The sequence below is a fragment of the Macrotis lagotis genome, chromosome 6, assembly GCF_037893015.1.
Source record: "Macrotis lagotis isolate mMagLag1 chromosome 6, bilby.v1.9.chrom.fasta, whole genome shotgun sequence".
Lineage (NCBI taxonomy): Eukaryota > Metazoa > Chordata > Mammalia > Peramelemorphia > Peramelidae > Macrotis > Macrotis lagotis.
Window position 1 is genome coordinate 113,018,887 of NC_133663.1, and position 11,921 is coordinate 113,030,807.

The window sequence follows — 11,921 nt, forward strand, 5'->3', positions numbered from 1 at the left end:
TCCAAGAACACAAACATAAAGACTAGAGGTGGATTCTAGAGTTCTAATTCATTTGCATGAGGAAATCTCTTGATGATGGATTGCTTAACAATTCAGGCTGGGACTTCTTTAAAAATTAGTCTTAGTGAGTTTCCCAAAGAATTGAAAGATTAAGTACCTTGTTCAGACACACAAGCAATATAAGACAACAGCCAAACTTGGATCCAACTCTTCATGCTAATGATTAACTCTGTCCAATATATCATGTTGCCACCTTATTAAATATATAATTGCACTTATTTATATATTGTTAAGGTTTTTTTTATTTACTTAAGGCAATGGGGCTAAATAACTTGCCCAAGGTCACACAGCTAGGCAATTATTAAGTGTCTGAGGTCAAGTTTGAATTCAGGTACTCCTGACTCCAGGGCAGGTACACTATCCACTGTGCTACCTAGCTGCCCCTATATTGTTAAGTTTGTAAGAATATTATAAAATAATAAATTGTTTTAAAAACAATACAATTTTTTATTCCTCAAGAACAGAAGGTATAAAAATATTAAGATAGTTTTTCTTCCAACTGACTTTCTGATCATTAATTGGTGCTTTGAAAATACAGTAAAAATTGCGAAGAATAAATGAAGAATAAATACAACAGCAGTAGTTCACTAAAAGGAAAACTCAAATTAGAACATGTGATTGACCATTTCTGCTCTAAAAGCCAATTCTGTGTAGTTCTGGAGCAGATATTGTCATTTATAAGCTGGTCATATAACTATTTTTTACATATTATGTGCATCAATTAAGTTAAACTTTTCCTTGTACAAATGGTAGAGGCTATTAGTTTAATAAAATACAGATAAAACAGTCTTTTAGTATGAGACAGTCAAAATGAATCTGTGATAATATTTATGCAGATAATCCAAAGATGCAATTTTTTCCAATTAAATTCCCTTATTCAGTTTATTTTACAGACATATATTCAAGATATCATGGAATCAGCTTTTTAGAGAGATGGAAAAGATCTTAATGAACAATTATCTTATCCAACACTCTAATCCCTTCTGCAAATCTTACAACACATACACACAAACACATAGATATACAGATACACACACACACACACACACACACACACACACACACACACACACACCAACACTGGACAGATGAATGACCAGAAATCCAAAGAAGTTAAGTGGGTCAGAGGGTAAGATATTTTATACAATTGCCAATTTGATACCTAGGTAAGTGGAAAGACAGATAGATAGATAGAAAGATGGAGGTATTGAGAACTGGAGGTATTGAAGTAGTAATTAGACCTATGGAAGTATTGAGATCTGAAAATGCTGCAAATTTCTAGTTTATTTGCTCTTTTAGACCAAATGATTAAAGAATATGTTAGAATGAATATATTTTTGAATTTTATTTAGTGAACTAATGTCTTTTAATTTCATTTAAAATTTTCATCATAATTATGCCCTATCACATGTGAGAAGGAAAATGCTGTTATTCATACCCAAATAAATACACATGAATATTTAAAAATGTGAGATTAAAAAGTGGCAAGTCTCATAGGAAAAGAAAAAGGTGAAAGAAAATGAAGAAAGATCTAATTTTATAGGACCAATAATTTGAAATGCTCTTTGAAGGTTAAACATTTCTTTAAAAGACATATTAATTAGGAAATACAACAAGAAAGAACATTTTATTCTGGTTTAACTGAATTTGAAATATGAAAAACAAATGGAGTGGAATAATTTTAGAATTATGAATATTTGAATACGATGACACTTAATTTGGAACTTTATAAATTACTTAACTTATAAAGATCACCTTACATAACTTTGGAGTATACTTTCCAATGAAGAAAGTTTGTCTAACCAATTACATTTTTAGTTTTTCTTCTGTTGTCTCGATATAAAGGCCTATCAGAATAATTTTCATTCTCTCAATTCACATTTTTTAAAAAATATATCGTTCTGTGATATATTTATTTTATATGTTATATTTCAATTCTTAGTCCTTTAAAACAAAATATATATATATATTTAAAAAAGGGAAAAAAATTAACCAAAGAACTCAACACATGGTAATTTATGCAGTATTCATACCCTTAGGCCCTGAATTTTATACAGGTACAGAAAGGGGTATCTTTTCATATTTCTCCTTTGGACAAGTCAATTCTTTTAACTTTTGCAAGAATTGCTTTTGACCTTTTTTATAGTTTTCTGCTTACGTGGTGTTAGTATGTAAATTGTTTCCACATATCTGCTAACATTTGTAGAAATCTATCAAATGATACTAAGAAAAGGGAGTTTCCTAACTTTATTCTTCTATGTTCAATGATTCCTTGATATTCTTGTACTTCATAACTTGTCTTGCAAACCCATTATAAGCAAAAGTGGCCATTCTTAGCTTCTTTGCCTCCTCTCTCTCTCTCTCTCTCTCTCTCTCTCTCTCTCTCTCTCTCTCTCTCTCTCTCTCCTAGCTTTAATCAAAATTTGTACTCCTCTCAGAGTTAAAGTGAAATTAAACTTTTATTTTATTTTCATGTGATTAATTGCTTTTCTTTTAAATCCATGTCTATTTAGCTTTGAAGTTCTATATTATGCAACAAGCTCATTTATTAATAATAGTCCAGAAAAATGTGGAAGTTCTGCACAACTTTCATGAATTATTTCTAATTACAGTATTTCTTATTAAAAATTCATTCAGTACTTGTCAAATTCATCAAGAGTTCCAGAATGAATTAATTGTATGTATTGATGTATCATCAAATCTAGGTGTGTCCCTATTGCATATTTTTGCTAGATATTTTTAGATCCTTCTACTTCATAGAATTTTATCTTTTAACAAAAATATTTATGCTTACCTAAATACTTTTTCGGAATCGAGTTAACTACTTTTGGGGATGCATTTACTTTTTTTTAACGTGAAAATGTTGCTTATTTTCTTGAACTTTCTTTATTAGGTGCTTCTATCATGGTATTGTTCTTGTTCTTTGTTTTCAAAGAGAACTAATGATATCACAGGATGACTTGTTGGATGAATTAGATTTAGTTGAGGCATAATTGTTCAAAGTTGACACCTTCACACTCCTCCATGTGTCATGGTATTTTGCTCTTCACAACAACAAAGGTAATGTCAAAGTATGCATCATAATATAAATGAGTTAGATATAATTCTTTCATAGTTATTAAATAAAAGATAAAGAAAATATAAAAATAGGACAAAGAATGCAAATTTTTCTAGTTATAGTGCCCAATCTAATTCAATCCTATATGGAAGAGAACAAGAATATAGTGCCCAGTACCCACATCAACTGATTTTTTTCTAGGTTTGACTGCAATGACTTGCTGATTTTCTTGCCATTGTGCTATCTGCTGAAAAGTAGGGCTGAGTTGTTCCTCCTTTTTCCCCTCTCATTTTATGATTAAATTTATCTTGTAAATAATAATTTATTAGTCAAAGTGATAAAATTATTTTTCTCAATTAATAATATTTTGCTTTCGCTTTATCTTCCTCTAGATAAGGAACACTTTGATAAAATATTATTATTTCTCAATGTTGGAGAAAAACATATAATATTTGTATTAATTATTTTAAGCTTCAAAGAATTATACTATAAATTCTTCCATAAAAACTGTCTCTTCCCTTTAGCCAGGAATCTACCATGAGATGATAAATCTATTCACATTGAAAACTTTCAGTGACTAACATATTCTCCTTTGGTTGTACTCTTTCCCAACTTGATAAATCTAAAAATTCATAGGTAAAAATTTAGACCTCATTTTCCATCTCACACTGTACAGTTCACCATTTCTGTTATCCTTGGCACATACCTTGAATGTAATCCTAAATTACTCACCAATTCCTTTTTAATATTCTTTTTAAATAATAAGTAAGAATTACTTTTATATAAATGATATTTTATCTTTTGCAATTTCATGTAATCGTTTTCAGCATTTATTTTTATATGATTTTGAGTTTTAAATTTTTCTCAATCCTCCCTTCCCTCTTCCAAGTTAAAGGGCAATGTTAAATATGTTATGTATTTTCAGTCTTGCTAAACATATTTCCACACTAATCATGTTGTGAAAAATGAAACAGAACAAAAGAAAAAAGCACACCAAAGAATCCAAAGAAATGTAAAATAGTATGCTTCCATTTACATTCAGACAACAATAGTTCTTTCTCCATATATGGATAGTATTTTTATCAAGAATCTTTTGGAATTTTCTGAGAAGACCTAACTCTATTTAGTTTGATCATTGCACAATGTTGCTGTTACGATGCACAATATTCTCTTTTCACTCAATGTTAGTCTTTTCAGATTTTTTGAAACCTGCCACCATATCATTTCTTATAGCAGAATTGTATTTCATTACATTAATACATCATGTCCTTCTTAGTCATTCCCAAATTGATTGGCATAATTGTTTGCCACAACAAAAAGATCAGCTATAAATATTTTGCAAATTTATATATTTTCCCTCTTTTTTATAATTTCTTCAGGATACAGATCTAGAAATGAGATCAGTGGAGCAAAGTTCATATGCAGTTTGTTAGTCCTTTAAGCATAGTTCCAACTTGTTTTTCAGAATGGTTGAACCTGTTCACAACTCAACCAACAAAGCATTATTATCCCAATTTTCAAAATTTTTCTCAACTATTTATCATTTTCATTTTTTTGTCAAAAAAGAGCTAATAAGTATGAGTTGGTAACTCAGAGTTATTTTAATTTGTATTTTTCCAAATAATCATGATTTAGAGCATTTTTTCATGTGATTCCAAATACCTTTATTTTCTTCATCTGAAAACAGCTGTTCCTATCCCTTTACTATTGATCAATTGAGGAAGGCTTGTATTTTTATAAATTTGACTCAGTTCTCTCTACATTTGAGAAATAAGACCTTTATCAGAAACACAGTCTATAAAATTTCTCCCTAGCTTTATTATTTTTTCTAATCTTGGTTGCCTTGATATTATTTGTGTTTTTTTAGTGATGTCAATTTTAAATAGATTTTATTCTCCAGGACAAGAATTGCAATTACACTTGTTTATAGTACTGATGAAGTACAATGTTATTCATTTATCTCCCTTTGCAAATATTTAAGTATTCATATGGTCAAGATTTACACAATAGGTTAAATTTTGCTTATAAACAGCTACTGCATTGGTTAGAAATTTTGAGTCTTTCAATTTTGGGAAAGTTATGTGGAAAACCCTTTTGCCTGGTGTATCTTGTCAATCTATTCAGAAAAAGCACTTTCATATGGGGATGCTTTATCCCCTGGGAATCCACCTGGCCTGCCTCCGGGCATTTCTCCTGCACTCTGATACAGCTTAGTAATGATGGGGTGTGGATCTTCTCCAACTCCTTTTGTAGATGCTCATATTCTTGTTCCAAAGGTGGTTATTATTCAGTCAGTTTATTATTTCATTGCATTTGTCACTGATCTTTTGGTTGTCTTCCTCACCAATTTTGTCTTATATTTTTTCATCCTCCTGGACCAAAGGCTTAATGTCTTTTTTACTCAAATGACCTTTGTCACTGGTGATGATGATCATGGTCTACTTGCCTGAACTCTAAGCCAAAGAAAAAATGTTAAGGATGGTATTTGCATCAATGTCCAATGTCCTGGATGCAGGAAGGATTCCTGTGAACTCAAACTTGCCAAGGGCATTGTTATCTTTTGATATAATTCTCTCATCTTCTTGTGCACAACACAACTGGTTTTCCAGATAGGTGGTAAAGGTCCGTGTCTTTACCAAATAGGTGGCATAGGTGGGAATGGTAGTACTGCATTTTATAAGAATTGCCATCACTCCACCAGCAATTTCAATTCCATGGAAAAGAGGAGAGACATTCAAAATAAGAAAGTCCTGTTCATTCCTTGGATTTATCTCCAGGATGTCAATGGGACCCATTTCCACAGATCTGAAGCGTGTATTTCTTGGTCTACTGATTTTTCCATTGTGTAGCCTTTTATTTCCAAATCCTGTACCCATTTTAACCATTTTTGTATAGGTTGTGAGATGTGGATCTAAACCTAGTTTTTGCCATACTATTTTCCAGTATTCCCAAAAATTTTTATCAAATAATGGGTTCTTATCCCTGAAATTGAGATTTTGGGGTTGGCCAAGTAGTAGACTGCTGTAGTCATTTACTGCAGTTTCTTTTGACCCTATCCTAATCCTCTGGTGCATTGATCTATTTGTTAGCCAGTAACAAGTAGTTGTAATGTCTGCTGCTTTATAGTATTGTTTTAGATCTGGTAGAGGTAGGCCACCTTCCTTTACATTTTTTATCAATTCCCTTGCTTCTCTTGACAATTTTTAAAAACTATTTAATTTTGGTACAAATTATGTTTTTAATACATTACCAAAATATTCTTGTTTAAGAGTAAACATAATTACCCCTCCCCCAAAAATATAGAATCTCATGAGCAGTAAAAAGAAAAAAAATTAAAATTAAAATAAAAAATAATAATTGGGACAGCTAGGTGGCACAGGGGATGGCGCACTGGCCCTGGAGTCAGGAGAACCTGAGCTAAAACCCAGCCCCAGACACCCAACAATCACCCAGCTGTGTGACCCTGGACAAGTCACCCAGCCCCACTGCCCTGCAAAAAACAAACAAAAAACCCCCAAATAATAATAATAATAATAATATAATAGTAATAATAATAATAGTAGGGGCAGCTAGGTGGTGCAGTGGACAGAGCACCGACCCTGGAGTCAGGAGCACCGGATCTCAAATCCAGCCCCAGACACCTAACAATCACCCAGCTGTGCGGCCCTGGGCAAGCCACCCAACACCAATTATCCTGCAACCCCCCCAAATAATAATTATAACAATAAAAATGTACTTAAGTCTGTATTCCAACACCACCAACTCTGTTGCAGTTGGATCACATTCTTTATGATAAGTTCATCACAAAAGTTACTTCCATATTTTTCCACTGGTGCCATTGCTGATCGCAACTCCCTCCATTCATACTTCCCCACTACTATACATTATATTTTCTCTCTCCTTTCACTCTGTTCCTCTTCTTAAATGTGCTGTAGGATAGCTGAGGGGCACAGCAGACTGATCACTGGCCCTGGGGCCAAGAGGCCCAGAGCCCACCTACCATCCCTATGGCCCAGCAACCACCTGACCCTGTGGTCCCGGACAGGTCATCCCAACCCAGCCCCTTGCAAGAAGTAAAAAAGATAATGTGTTATATCTGACCACTCTCCCCCACGGTCCACCCTCTCCTCCATCACTCACATCTCCCCTTTCCCCCTGTCCCACTTCTCTCCTTTTTACTCTAGATGTCTATACCCCATTGAGTATATATGCTGTTTCTTCTCCGAGGCACCTCTGATGAGAGCAAAGGCTCACTCATTCGCCTTAGCCTTCCCCCCCTCCATATCATTGCAATATCTCACCTTAATAAAAAAATAAACCTTATTACATGAAATATCTTAAGCTATTCCACCTCTCCTTTCCTTTACTCCCATTATATTACCCTTTTAGCCATTGACTTCATTTTTACAACATATTATATCTTCAAATTCAGCTCTCTCCTGTGCTTCATGTATAAAAGCTCCTTCTACCTGCTCTTTTAAATGAGAAGTTTCTTATGAGTATTATCAGTATCGTTTTTCTATGCAGGAATACATGTAGGTCATCATTATTAAGTCCCTCATATTTTGCCATTCTCCTCCTCTCTCTATGCTTCACCTGAGTCCTGTATTTGAAGATCAAACTTTCTGTTCAGCTCTGGCCATTTTGATAGGAACATTTGAAATTCCCCTGGTTCATTGAAAGTCCATCTTTTTCCTGGAAGAGGATGTTCAGTTTTGCTGGGTAGTTGATTCTTGGTTACATTCCAAGCTCTTTTGTCTTCTTGAATAGTTTATTCCAAGCCCTACAAGTCTTTAATGTAATTGCTGCTAAGTCCTGTGTGATCCTGACTGAAGCTCCATGATATTTGAATTGTGTCTTTCTGGTTGCTTGTAATATTTTCTCTTTGACTTGGGAGGTCTGGAACTTGGTTATAATATTCCTGCGGGTTGTTTTTGGTTTTTGTGGGGGTCTCTTTCCCATGGGGTCGGCGTATTCTCTCAAGTTCTATTTTTCCCCTGCTTCTAGGATATCTGAGCAATTTTCTTGTGGGAATTATTTAAAAATGATGTCAAGAATCTTTTACTGATCATGACTTTCAGGTATCGCAATAACTTTTAAGTTATCTTTCCTGAGTCTGCTTTCCAGATCAGTTGTTTTATTCATTGAGATGTTTCACATTTTCTTCTAATTTTTCATTCTTTTGCTGTTGAAGGATTGAGTCTTGATTTTTTTGTAACGTCATCAGCTTCCTTTAGCTGCATTCTATATCGGAAGGATTTGTTTTCCTCAGAGAGCTTTCTTATTTCTTTTTCCATCTGGCCAATTCTACTTTTTAAAGCATTCTTCTTTACAATAACATTTTTTTACTGTTTTATCCATTTCATCTATGCTGGTGGTTTTTAACATGTCATTTTCTTCAGCATTGTTTTTGGATCTCCTTGAATAATCTGCTGACTACTTTTTCATGTTTTTCCTGCATATCTCTCAGACAGAGCTCAAGAATGATTTTTCTTCTCTCTCCCTCACTTGATTTTTAAAATCTTTTTTGAATTCTGTCATAGCCTGATTCCTATTTCCATTTTTCTTACAGTCTTTAGATGCGGGAGCTTGTACTTCCTCATCTTCAGATTGAATGTTTTGATGTTTCTTGGGATCACAGACAATATATTTCTCAATGGTGTTCCCCTTTTTTCTCTGTTTACTCATTTCTCCAGCCTGTGCCTGGTTTTAGGATGCTTCCTGAGCTTTTGAGTATTATTGCCCCCTCCCCAAGGATCTCAGTGTGTGAATCTGTCTTCCCTCCTGATCTGTGAATGACTACAAGTGCACCCCTCTGCCACAGGGCTGAGGTATCGGAGGGCTGCTGGTCTATGGGGGCCTAGACTGTGATCAGGATCTGAATGTGGTTAGAACCCCAGAGTCCTGTTCCAGGTACAGAGGACAGAGCTGAGCAGTCTCTCTCCACTCCCCTACCCTTGGTAGGCTGAGCACTCAAGGTTCAGTTGCCTGGGGGCTCCTGCTTACCAGTTCCACCTGCTTCCCTTCCCTGGATCTGGGTTGTGGCTTCCACTGCTGCTTACTGAGTGCCCTGAGGGCTGGGTTTCATGAACTGGCTCTGACAGAGGTTCTGCCCCCCACTGATCTTGCAAGTTGTTGTGCCTGCTGCTCCCCAGGCTGTAGCTCAGGAAATTGACCCTGCTCCCATGAACTGCAGCTCCCAGCACCCTGGGGCTGCCTCCAAAAGTCTGAAATTCCTTCATTCTGGTGTCCTGCCCCTCTAACCTTGTGAAGTGGAGCCTTTGACCATTTAACAGGTTACCTTGGGCTGCAGAACTGCTTCACTGGATCCCTATGTGGTTACTGTCTCTCAAAAATTTAGTTAGAGTCCTTATTTTATGAGATTTGGAATATTATAGAGAGAGCACCTAAGAGTGGCTCTTCTCCTGTCACCATCTTGATTCTGCCCCCTTCTCTTGACATTTTGTCAAGATGAATTTTGTTACCATTTTTTTCTAGCTCAGTAATAGTGTTATTTGATTGTTTGATTGATATGGAACTGAATAAGTAATTAAATTTGGGCAAAATTGTCATTTTATTATATTAATGTGACCTAATCATGAGGAATTGCCATTTTTTTCAAATTATTTCGAAATTTATTTTTGTGAGAAGTGCTTTATTTTTATTTTAGATTTTAGATTTTATTGGATTTTATTCTTACAGTTACTGGGTTTGTCATGGCTGGTAGAGTTTCCAAAATGTAATGCTTTCTAAAGTTACTTTCAATGGAATTTCTCTTTCTATCCCTTATTCTTGTGTTTTGTTGTTCATATATTGAAATTCTGGTGATTTATATAGGGCTTTTTATATCCTGCTACTTTGCTGAATTTGTTAATTGTTCCAAGGAGTTTTTAACAAGATTTTTCTTGGGTTCTCTAGGTATACCATCATATCATATGTAAAGAGTGAAAACTTTGTTGCCTCATTGCCAATTCCTTCCATTTCTTTTTCTTCTTTTATTGCTAATGCTAGCATTTCTAATACTATATTAAATAGTAATGGTGATAATGGGCATCCTTGTTTCATCCTGGATTTTATTGTCAATGCTCCAAGTTTTTCCCATCATATATATATATATATATATATATATATATATATATATATATATATATAATTTGTTGATGGTTTTAGATAGATGTTATTTATTATTTTAAGCAAGACTGAATTTATTCCTAATCTTTGTAGTGTTTTTATGGGATTGGAGATTGGATGCTTTATCAAAGGCTTTTTTGAGCAACTTTTGAGATATTCATATAATTTCTGTTGGTTTTGCTACTGATTTGTACTATTATGTTGAGTGTTTTTCTAATATAGAACCATTCCTGCCTACCTGGTGTAAACCCTACCTGATATGGTATAGCATCCAAGTAATAACTTGTTGTAGTCTCATTGCTAAAATTTTATTTAATATTTTTACATCAATATTCATTTGGGAGATTGGTCTATATTTCCTTTGTTTTGGTTCTTTCTGGTTTAGGCTTCAGCACCATGTTGAAGTCAAAAAAGGGATTTGGCAGAACTCCTTTTTCAACTATTTTTTATTTATTTCCTAGGAAGTTTGTATTTTTGTAAATATTCATTCATTTCACTCAGGCTATCCAATTTATTTGCATATAGATTTGCAAAGAAGCTGAGAATTATCTCTTTAATTTCTTCCTCATTTGTGGTTGGTTCACCTGTTTTGTTTTTGATATTGATAATTTGGTTATCTTCATTCTTTTTTTAATCAGAATAATCCATTGAAGAAGTCTTGCTGAAGCTTCTGGATTTTGGAGATGTGAGTGGAAGCACCCACCAAGTTGATGACATGAGCTGTCTAACTTAGCATATATTAATATCTTCTCTATGAGGTCCAAGATGCCATGGAAAAGAATCAATATTTAGCATTTTGAAATGGGTTCAGGTGATTGACATATTGAAGTTTGTTCCTTTATTGAGGGAGTCAATCTTAATGGAGGTCTGGGTCCTGGAAGAGAGCTTATAGTTTTCAAGTCACAAGCAGTGTAAAGATGGCAAATATTCCTCTTTTACTCAGTGTTGTCCTTCTTCTATCTTTGCTTGAATCTGGTGAAGAAATAGTCAGTGGTGTGGTTGTCAGTGTCTTCTCCACCCAAGGAATGTACTTGAGCTGTGGACTTGACCTCAAAGATACAATGGTAAGAATTGAGAGATCGAAAGTACCACCCTCAAAGTTCAACACATTTTTCTTGGCACCAACCTCTTTTGTCCAAGTCATAAACAATATAGAAGCTAACTTATTGATAATTTACAGCACTGGCCTTGAGACCATCATAGTTCCAACATCTATGCTGGCCTGACATTGGGAATCAGTGAAATAGGCAAATACTGTGACCATAACATTTCTGACAGTCTTCCCAAGGTAAGCTTCACAAATTCTTGCATCTTGGTTAAGATCATAGAGTATTCTTCATCTGGATAAATCATTTGGTCTTCCCTTTCTACTCAACTGGACCTTTTGGCAAGACAATCCATTTTTATCTCATTAACTGAAGTAGTCTCTCAGCCACTATAGTGGATTTTCCAAAACTATTCATTTCTCCTCAAATCTCTTATGGTTTTTCTTTCACTCAACTTCTCAGTTGAGAATTTTGTTATTTATTTCACTGGGAAAAATTTATTTAGAGTTCCCCCTTACCTATTCATATTTATTTCACATCATTCTGATGCTTTCCTCTATATTTTCTTCATTTAAATTTGTATCACATGAATATGTAGCTATTCTCTTTGCCAAGGTAGTACCTAT

The 11,921-nt window shown here is 34.3% G+C and overlaps 2 pseudogenes; both read right to left on the minus strand.

The window, feature by feature from the left end:
• Positions 1–5,234: 5,234 nt before the first annotated feature.
• LOC141492191 (heat shock cognate 71 kDa protein pseudogene) lies at positions 5,235–5,994 on the minus strand (annotated as a pseudogene).
• Positions 5,995–9,202: 3,208 nt separating this feature from the next.
• LOC141492192 (heat shock cognate 71 kDa protein pseudogene) lies at positions 9,203–11,602 on the minus strand (annotated as a pseudogene).
• Between the last annotated feature and the right edge of the window lie 319 nt (positions 11,603–11,921).